The sequence below is a fragment of the Gossypium hirsutum genome, chromosome A06 (assembly GCF_007990345.1).
Source record: "Gossypium hirsutum isolate 1008001.06 chromosome A06, Gossypium_hirsutum_v2.1, whole genome shotgun sequence".
Classification (NCBI taxonomy): domain Eukaryota; kingdom Viridiplantae; phylum Streptophyta; class Magnoliopsida; order Malvales; family Malvaceae; genus Gossypium; species Gossypium hirsutum.
Window position 1 is genome coordinate 33,442,244 of NC_053429.1, and position 11,071 is coordinate 33,453,314.

The 11,071-nt window shown below is 36.0% G+C and overlaps 2 non-coding genes across 2 annotated transcripts; both read right to left on the reverse strand.

Moving 5' to 3' along the window:
* Window positions 1-1,203: 1,203 nt before the first annotated feature.
* On the reverse strand, window positions 1,204-1,310 carry LOC121231370 (small nucleolar RNA R71). Its single transcript, XR_005929430.1, has one exon. It is a non-coding gene; the product is annotated as a small nucleolar RNA R71 (small nucleolar RNA).
* An 8,578-nt stretch (window positions 1,311-9,888) lies between these two features.
* LOC121231407 (small nucleolar RNA R71) lies at window positions 9,889-9,995 on the reverse strand. The gene has a single exon (XR_005929465.1). It is a non-coding gene; the product is annotated as a small nucleolar RNA R71 (small nucleolar RNA).
* Window positions 9,996-11,071: the final 1,076 nt, after the last annotated feature.

The window sequence follows — 11,071 nt, forward strand, 5'->3', positions numbered from 1 at the left end:
CTTTTATGTGCTTATTAGATTTAATTAATCGTTTGAATTGACATAGGGATATGCAAGAGATTAGTTTAATTTAATGAGTATGTATGTGCCATAACATGTTTGCTTATTAAAATTTGTTTAATCGTTTGAATTAACATAGGGATATTTTAAGAGGTGAATGGATTTGTGTAAGTATGTTCATAAGTTAGCAAATTATCGAGTTGTCATGAATTTATTCGTAACAGCATAAGCATGAGTTTAATAATTTTAAGTTAAAGAAATGTAATTAAATCAACACAATTATGTCATCTTGATTAAATCATATTTTGAAATCATGCATTTGAGATTTATTTCTTTAGTTACTTAGTTTAAAATGTTAGTTTTTAATCACCCTCTCCAAACAAAATATTTTTCTTCACCAAAGTGTTTTAAATAGCATTCGTTCATAATTCTTTTCACAGTCCTTGTGGGTACGATAACTCGACATTTACTTGTCACTTTATTACTTGTTTCGATTGTGTACACTTGCACATTTCTATCATTCCAAGTTTTTGGCGCCGTTGCTGGGGACTGTTTTAAAAAGTCATTATTTGTGAATTTGTTAGTTTTGCATTTTAGTTTAATTTTCTGTTTAAATTTTTAAACTTAATTAATTTTTTGTGATTATTCAAGTGTTTATGAGTATTGACAGAATTATTGACCTACTCCCTGTAGACCCTGAGATAGAGAGAACTTTTTGACAGCGAAAGAAGACAAGCAAATTAGAGGAGCACCGAATAGATGAACTTCAAAATTCTGATCCAAGGAAATGGAGCAAACCCTTCTCAAAATCCTTTCCTTATTGCTGATGATAGGGATAGAGCTTTACGACAATATGCCCTGCCAATATTTAATGATCTTAATCCGAGTATTAGAAGACCCGAAATTGAGGCACAACAGTTCGAACTGAAGCCAGTCATGTTCCAGATGCTTCAGACAGTGGGCCAATTCAGTGGAATGCCTACCGAAGATCCTTACCTACACTTAAGACTATTTATGGAGGTGAGGGACTCTTTCAAGTTAGTCGGAGTACCCGAATATGCATTACGATTGAAGCTGTTCCCGTATTCGCTGAAGGACAAAGCTCAAGCCTGGTTCAACTCGTTGCCACCGAACTTAATTTCCACATGGCAAGAGTTAGCAGAAAGATTCCTTATGAAGTATTTCCCGCCTAGCATGAATGCTAAGTTGAGGAACTAGATCACTACCTTCCAACAAATGGATGATGAGTCCTTGTATGAGGCATGGGAAAGATACAAAGAGTTATTACAAAATTTCCCTCATCATGGAATCCCAAATTGCATCCAACTTGAGACATTTTATAATGGTCTCAATGCTCACACGAGAATGGTAGTGGATGCTCCTGCTAATGGTGCTCTCCTTTCTAAGTCTTATAATGAGGCTTATGAAATCATTGAGAGGATTGCTAGCAACAATAACCAATGGCCAACCAATCGAGCAGCGTCAGGAAGACGAGTCACCAGAATAGATGAAGTAGATGCTCTTACTTCACTTGCATCTCAGGTATCATCAATGTCCTTAATGCTTAAAAATCTTACTACTAATGGGTCTAATATTTTTACAGCACAGCCACCTAACCAATTTGAAAATATTGCCTTTGTCTATTGTAGGGAAGGACATTTTTTTGAAGAATGTCTATCAAACCCAGAATCCATGTACTACATAGGTAACCAAAACCAAAATTGAGGAAGGCAAGGACTGCAATCCAATTTTTATAACTCATCGTGGTGAAATCACCCCAATTTTTCCTATAGTAACCAAGGGGCTGGAACCAGTAACACTTATGCCCAGCCTAGACCAACCCAGCCACCTAGTTTTCCCCAACAAGTTTAGAAACCAGTTCAGGCTGAATCATCCAATAGCTTAGAGAATTTATTAAAGGCATACATGGCAAAAAATGACCCAACTCTAAGGAATTTGGAGAATCAAGTGGGCTAGCTTGCTACTGAACTCAGGAACCGACCACCAGGTGTTTTACCTAGTGATACGAAGAATCCAAAGAATCTGAGGAAGGAGCATTGTAAAGCGTTGACATTGAGGAGTAGAAAGACAGTAGAGCCCAACACCATCAAAGCTAAAAAGGAGAAAGTTGACGTTCAAGATTCAGAGGAAGTTCAACCGATTGTTGAAATTCCAGTTCACAAGAACCAGAATCTGTAAAACCCAATAAGAAAATTTCAGAACCAGCTAATTCTGATCAATTAACAAATTTGTTAGATGCAGAATTGCCACAGAAGATGAATCAACCAGTTCTAGTAAAGAAACCACCACCACCCTACCCTCAAAGACTTCAAAAGCAGAAGGAGGAGATTCAATTCAAAAAGTTCCTAGACGTACTCAAGCAACTTCATATCCACATCCCATTGGTTGAAGCACTTGAGCAGATGCCGAACTACGTCAAATTCATGAAGGATATCCTGTCTAAAAAATAAAGACTCAAAGAATTTGAGACAGTAGCTCTTATGAAGGAATGCAGTGCATATCTTCAAGACAAATTACCCCCAAAGTTGAAGGATCCTGGATGTTTTACCATACCCTGCAACATTAGAGCAACATATTGTGGTAAGGCATTATGTGACTTAAGTGTGAGTATTAACTTGATGCCTATGTCAATATTTAGGAAGTTGGGGATAGGTGAAGTTAGACCAACTACGGTTACATTTCAATTAGCAGATCGATCTTTAGCACATCCAGAAGGAAAAATCAAAGATGTATTGGTACGTGTAGATAAATTTATCTTCCCTGCTGATTTTGTTATCCTAGACTTTGAAACAGACAAAGAAGTGCCAATTATCTTAGGAAGACTGTTCTTAGCAACCGGAAGGACCTTTGTTGATGTGCAGAAGGGTGTGCTTACTATGTGTGTTCAGGATGATCAGGTAACATTTAATTTTTTAAGTCTATGCTATTTCCTGACACAATTGATGATTGTTTTGCAGTGTCCGATTTAGAGGATTTAATAGTGGAGAAGGAGCTTAACTATGTTGAGGATCCATTGGAACAGATTTTGACATCAAATCCTCCAAATGATGAAGAGGAGTATGAATATTTAGCGTTGTTAAAAGCTAATCAAAATGGATTTAATCCGCAATCCCATTTTGAATCTTTGGAATTAGAGAATAGGGATTATTCCCAACCAAAAGCGTCAATCGAGGAACTACTTAAATTAGAACTCAAGGTACTACCTTCACATTTAAAATATGTTTATTTCAGTAACGCTTCTACTCTGCCTGTGATTGTTTCAGCAGAATTAACTAGTGAGTAAGAAAAGAAACTCATCCTGGTGTTGAAACAATTCAAGAAGGCTATCGGATGGACCATAGCTGATATTCATGATATAAGTCCATCTGTATGCATGCACAAGATTATTCGTGAAAATGGAAAAAAAAGGGCGATTGATGGACAACGAAGACTAAACCCCGTCATGAAGGACATAGTAAAGAAAGAAATCATTAAGTGGTCAGATGCGGGTATAATCTACCCCATCTCAGACAGTTCATGGGTAAGTCCGGTCCAGTGCATGCCAAAGAAAGGAGGTATCATGGTCATTGAAACGAGAATAACAAGTTGATACTGACTAGAACGGTTATGGGATGGAGAATTTACATCGATTACTGGAAGCTGAACAAGGCGACTAGGAAAGATCACTTTCCTTTGCCGTTTTAGACCAGATGGTGGATAGACTCATAGGGCGAGACTATTACTTTTTTCTCGATGGATACTTCGAGTATAATAAGATTACAGTAGCACCAAAAGACCAACACAAGAGAACATTTACCTGCTCGTATGGTACATTTGCATTTAGACGCATGCCATTTGGTTTATGTAATGCACCTGCTACATTTGAAAGATGTATGATGTATATTTTTACTGACATGGTTGATAAGTATTTGGAAGTTTTTATGGATGATTTTTCAGTATTTGGAGATACTTATGATGATTGCTTAGCCAATCTAACGAAGGTACTAAGGCGATGCGAAGAAACAAGCCTAGTACTCAACTGGGAAAAGTGCCATTTCATGGTACGAGAAAGGATTGTTCTAGGGCATCGGATAACAAGACAGGGAATAAAGGTTGATAAAGCAAAGATAGATGTTATTAAGAAACTCCCACCTCTAACATCTGTAAAAGGTGTTAGGAGCTTTTTGGGCCACGCCGGTTTCTATCGAAGATTCATCAAAGACTTCTCCAAAATTGCTAAACCCTTATGCAAATTATTGGAGAAGGACATGACGTTCAAATTTGATGAAGAGTGCTTAAGAGCTTTCAATGATTTAAAGAGTTGATTAGTTTCGGCACCCATAATCATCACACCAGACCGAGATTTTCCAATTGAATTGATGTGTGACACAAGTGACTTCACGATAGGAGCTTTCATGGGCCAGCGAAGGAACTAAGTTTTTCATCCCATCTACTACACAAGTCAAACTCTGACAGGAGCTCAACTGAATTATACGGTAACAGAAAAAAAGTTACTTGCTATTGTGTTTGCTTTTGACAAGTTTCGATCTTATCTTGTAGGTACCAAAGTGACTGTCTATACAGACCACTCGGCAATTAAGTACTTACTTTCTAAGAAAGACGCTAAGCTGAGGTTGATTCGATAGGTAATTCTACTTCAAGAGTTCGAACTAGAAATTCAAGATCGAAAGGAAGAGGAAAATAAAGTAGCAAATCACTTGTCCAGATTGGAGCCACAAGAAGGAAACTCTCCTCTTATACCAAATCAAGAGACGTTTCCGGATGAACACATACTGAAGGTAAATCATGTCCATAATACCCCTTGGTTTGCTGATATTGCTAACTATTTAGCTTGTGGTTTGATGCCGATTGATAAGACATATCATTAAAGGAAAATGTTTCTTCACAATGTGAAGTACTATTTCTGGGAAGAGCCATATTTGTTTAAAAAGTGTGCAGATCAAATGATCAGGAGATGTGTGGAAGAAAATGAAATACAAAAGATTTTATACCATTGTCACTCAGCTCCAAGTGGGGGACACTTCGGAGGTACTCGTACCAAAGTATTGCAAGCCGGATTCTTTTGGCCAACACTGTTCAAGGACGCACATGCTTATGTAAAGAGTTGTGATCGATGTCAAAATGTTGGAAATGTCGCCAACAGAAATGAGATGCCTCGAACAAATATCATTGAGGTAGAATTGTTTGATGTATGGGGTATTGACTTTCTTGGTCCTTTTTCGCCATCTTTTGGTCACAAATACATATTAGTAGCAGTAGACTATGTGTCTAAGTGGGTCGAGGCTAAAGCTTATCCGACAAATGATGCTAAGGTTGTAATTAAGTTTTGCCAGAAACACATGTTCACAAGGTTTGGAACCCCAAGAGCTATTATCAGCGATGAAGGGTCCCATTTTATGAACAAGTGGTTGAAATCATTATTAGATAAACATAAAGTGAAACACAAGGTCGCTATAGTTTACCATCCGTAGACGAATGGGGAAGCTGAACTAGCGAACAAAGAGATCAAAGGCATACTTGAGAAGGTAGTTTGCCCGAACCGACGAGATTGGTCCAAAAGATTGGATGATGGTTTATGGGCTTACAGAATAGCATACAAGACACCTTTAGGGATGTCACCCTACAGGTTGGTCTTTGGAAAAGCTTGCCATCTTCCTCTGGAGTTAGAGCACAAAGCTTACTAGACTCAACTTGGATTTAAAGCTTGCTAAAGAGAAACAGATGTTCCAACTCAATTAGCTAGAGGAATTCCAAATATTCTCGTACGAAAATGCAAAATTACTCAAGGAGAGACTTAATAAATGGCATGAAAGCACATTCGAGTTCAAGAATTTGAAGCAGGTCAGCAAGTCTTGTTATTTAATTCCAGATTAAGGTTCTTTCCAGGTAAACAAAAATCACGTGGGTCCAGTCCATTTATGATTCATCGCATCTATCTATACGGAGTTGTTGAACTCCAAGGTAAGGGAGGTAATTTTCAAGTTAATGCTTAGCGTCTGGAACATTATTGGGGACATAAGACTAAACGGAATCAAATTTCCTTCATTTTATCAGATGTTTGAATTTTCTTATTTTCCTCTTTAATAAATGATTTAGGGTATATTTTCGAGATTAGTATGTTTAAATAAATTCTGTCTCGGAGATTAGAACTTAAGCGGTACCGCTTATGACCCCCCAATCTTTCATGGGTCAATTTTGATCCAAGTTTTAAATTACAACTCAATTTCAAATTTTCTTTAAGTCTAGGGACTTAATTGAATTATTTTTAAAATTTGGTTGATCTTTTTGTAAATAATAAAAATTAGATGCCTCTTTTTGTAAATATTTTCAAAAGGCTTCTACAATAAATGTTTTTAGTTTAATAAAAAAATGATAATTATTAATATATAATTATATCCATTATAATATATATTAATTATTATCAACTCTATATAGAATTAGGATTAGTTTTAATTTAATCATATTTTATTTGACAATTTTTTTTAATAATAAGATGATAATCTTTAATATATAATTATATCTATTATAATTTATATATTAATTTTTATCAATTTAGCATAGAATTAGGATTAGTTTATTTTATTTTATTTTTAAATAAATTAATAGCATTAATAATTTAATATGTATTTTATTAATTATTAATTGTTGTTAACTTTATTTAGGATTAGAACTTAGAATAATTTAATTGTTCTAAAAATTCTACTTTAAGCCCTATTCCCTTCATTATAAATACCACATTCTTCAACATTCATCACTCAAAATCCCAAAGCACCAAACCCCCTAAATGCCGCAAGCCCCTAGCCACAATAGCATCCAACCAATTGGCCAGCAGCTTACCCCGGGCACACCTACTTCCTCCATGCGCCCAGCAGCTGCTCCTTGGTGCCATTCGACAGGCCAGCTTGCAAGGATCCGCGCACCTCGCACTCTCTCCAGCCCTAGCTCTCACGCGCCCAAGTTGTTGCGTACTTGGTTTTGTGGCCTACAACCCGCATAACTGCCCATGCCAAGCCTCATCGCCGCAAGCCCATTTGCACAGCACACCACCAACACCTTATTTTTAGCCGATAAACCCTCCAACCTACCTGAAATTGACCTCTTTTGTTTATTAATTATTTTTAGGAGTTCTTAATTTTCTAAAAATGGTGGTAAGACAATTTTTTCTCCTAAATTTTAATTTTATTCAATTATTTAATTTTTCAATTTATTGACTCATTAATATTTTTTATTATTTAAATTTTTTGAGAAAATATTTGTTTCCATCTTATGTTCAGGTTAATCATGCCTAGCAAGAGAACTCGTGCTGCGCCCAAATTGATAAAACACAAAACAAGTTTCATTGTGAAGAAGCCAAAGCAAGATATGAGAGTATCTTCAAAAATAAACAGATACATCGTGAGAAAGGCTTTACATTGAAAGAAAGCAACTATATTGACTTTACGGCACATATTCGTCAAGTTGCTGAAGCCCTTAATTGGGAATTGTTTTGTAAGAAGAGACCTAGTGTGGATGAGGAACTAGTTCGCGAGTTCTATGCGAATTTAACCTCAAGCGAGTTAACGGAAGTTCCAGTTCGCGGAATCAAGGTACCAATAACTTCAAATGCTATTAATGAGTTCTTTGAATTGCCTGATTTTGAAAATGATGATTATTCTTCCTTGATGAGCAATATAAAGCCTGAAAAATTGCAAGAAATTCTTGAGGAACTTACAGTTCCAGGTTCTAAGTGGATTGTGTCAAAGCAAGGAATCCACACTTGTCGAAGAGAATATCTGACACCACTTGCAAAGGTATGGTTCTATTTCATCCATTTCAGCCTTATGCCTAGCTCATATGGGACTACAATTTCATTAGAGCGAATGGTCTTATTATACTCGATCTTTGATAAACCATAAATGTAACATATTTTAATCTCATTCTTAATGCATTTATGGATGATTAATGATGTAAATTAGTGAATTTAATCCTCCTAATCCATTAAATTCATGTTTCTATACTTACGAGAGCATTTGGGAGAAAAAGGAGTGAAAATGGGTCAAAATCAGAGTTTTCAGGATCCACACGGGCAGGGCACACGGCCATGTAATCCACACGGGCAGGCCACAAGCTCATGTGCCAGCCCATGTCGATATCGCTCCTTGTTTCCCAAACACGAGGAAAAAGCTAATTTTTAGGGTTTCTGAGCATTCGAAAGTCTATAAATACATGCTAGAAGAAGAACTAAGGGGACACGTAGAGCAGAAAGTAGAAATTACTCGAAGGAAGCCATTGGAATCATCTTAGAAGCAGATCCACTTCAAGATTGAAGATCTCCATTCAAATTTCTCTCGAAGTTTATTTGGGTATTTTATATCTTGTTGTTTTTCTAAATTTGAGATGTCTTCTTTTTACATTATGAACTAAATTCCCTAGATACCTAGGGAAGATGAAACCTAAGACAGATCTTATTATTTAATGTTCTGAATTTAATGATAAATACTTGTTCTTATTCTTAATTATGTGTTCTTAATTCTTGTTTTAATTTTTTCAAGATATTAATTCAAGTTGATGTACTTATTTGATGAAGCAAAAGTCCCTGTTTAGGAGTAGGTCTATCATAATTAAGCGGAGTTGCATGCAACCCTAGAAAAAGGGTGATATAAATTTACCGAATTAGAGTCAAATCTAATAAGGGAATCCATAGATCGGGTTAATGCGACAATAGGAGTTTTAATTAGAAAGAGATTTCAATTAATCAACCTAGAGTTAATTGTTCTTAGTCTCGAAAGAGATATTAACATAATTTAGGGATTTCTACGGATCAAGACAAGTGAATAAATCGTTTGATTCAGAATCAGAATAATAAGTGCAGTCTAGGTGGATTCTTCCTTGGGTATTGTCTTTATCTTTGGTTTATTCGATTATTTTCTTCACTCTCTGTCGCGTTCATTAGTTAATTAGTTTAGTTAATTTTTAGATTCAAATAAATCCCTTTTATTTTAGGCTAAATAATAGAAAGATAGTTAATACTAGTACTTTTACACTTTGTGGATACGATATTCTGGACTCACCATAGCTATACTATTATTCGAAGGTGCGCTTGTCTTAGTCGTGATCGTAGTCTAGTTTAGTTATTCATAAAACGATCATCAAGTTTTTGGCGCTATTTCTGAGGACTAAGATATTAAGAATGCTTGATTTTTATTAATTTAAACATTTTTATTTTATTTCATTTTATTTTTGTTTTAGTTTCATTTTTAATTACTAATTTTTTTTCTTTTGTTTGGTTCTGGCAGTTTCTTGTAGTTTATGACTAGAAAAAACTCATTAGGACCTCTACTTTTTTACAGTGAAATTGAAATCATAGCTCGTAGAAATCATAGAGAAATAAGGTAGAGTCTACAGTATATAGAAGAAGAGCACGAGGACGATACCAATATTACCGAGGAGATGGCTAAAAATCAGAATAATCCGCTACCTCTTGTGGTTGCCGCTAATCCTGTAAATCAGAATCCTACTCCTCATGCCATGTAGGATTATGCTAAGCCCACTCTCACTGGGGTTGAATCGAGTTTTATTAGATCTGTCATTGTTGCAAATCATTTTGAATTGAAACCTAACACTATACAAATGATTCAACAGTTTGTTCAGTTTGATGGTTTGCAGGATAAAGACCTAAATAATCATTTGGCCAATTTCTTAGAGCTCTGTGATACTTTCAAGATAAATGGCATTTCTAACGAAACCATTTGCCTATAGTTATTCCCCTTCTCGTTGAGAAATAAGGCTAAGCAGTGGTTGAACTCCCTACCACAAGGTTCTATCACTACATGGGATCAAATGACCGAGAAGCTTTTGTTGAAGTACTTTCCACCGGCTAAGACAGCCAAATTGAGGAATGATATCTTTTCTTTTGTAAAAATGGATTTAGAGACTTTCTATGATGCATGGAAGAGGTATAAGGATTTATTGAGAAGGTGCCCTCACCATGGGTTACCTCTATGGTTACAGGTTCAAACTTTTCATAATGGGTTGAACCCCTCAACTAGGTAGATGTTCGATGCAGCTGCCAGTGGTACTATAAATAATAAAACATCTGAGGAGGCTTCTGAGTTCATAGAGGAGATGTCATTGAATAACTATCAGTGGCAAGTCATGAGGACAAAGCCTAATAAAACAACTGGTGTTTTCAACCTCAACGCGGTCACCATGTTAGCAAACCATGTAGAGCTTTTAAATAAAAAGATTGATGGTTTATGTATTTCTACGCAGGTACATCCAATGATGCAATGTGAAGCAAATGAAGGAGGAATGAACAACATAGAATATTCATCCTACAACCCTAGCACAGAGAACAAACAGATCTACTTATGGGTAATAATTCTAGACCTCAGAATAATCCATAGAGTAACACTTATAATGCAGGTTGGAGGAACCATCTCAATTTCTCGTGGGGTGGTCAAGGACATCAAAAATCTCAACCCTCTCTAGGTTTTCAGCAACCACCTTATCAGCAGGAAAAGAAGCCAAACCTTGAGGAGATGCTAACGAAATTCATCTCGGTGTTAGAAACTCACTTCCAAAACACCGAAACCATACTAAAAAATTAGCAAGCGTCAATTCAAGGGCTCGAAAATCAAATTGGTCAACTTACCAAGATGGTTTCGGAATGACCACAATGTAGCTTACCGAGTAATATCGAAACTAACCCACGGGAGCAACTTTATGTGATTACTGTTCGAGATGAAGAAGGGTTAGTTAAAGATGAACCAAAATTGAGATAAAAAGATGTGGTAGGTAAAGGTAAGGTTGAGGTGAGCCACAATGAGCAAAAACTGGTCATTAAGGAATATAAGCCTCATGTGCCGTATCCAAGTGCGACAAGGAAATACCACACAAATGAACAATTTAGTAAATTCCTTAAACTGTTAAAAAAATTACATATTAACTTATCGTTTATTGAAGCTCTTTCACAGATGCCAAATCCTATTAAATTTTTAAATGAGCTTTTAGTAAATAAGTGGAAGTTAGATGATTCATCGCACCTGGAGCTAAATGCAATGTGCTCAGC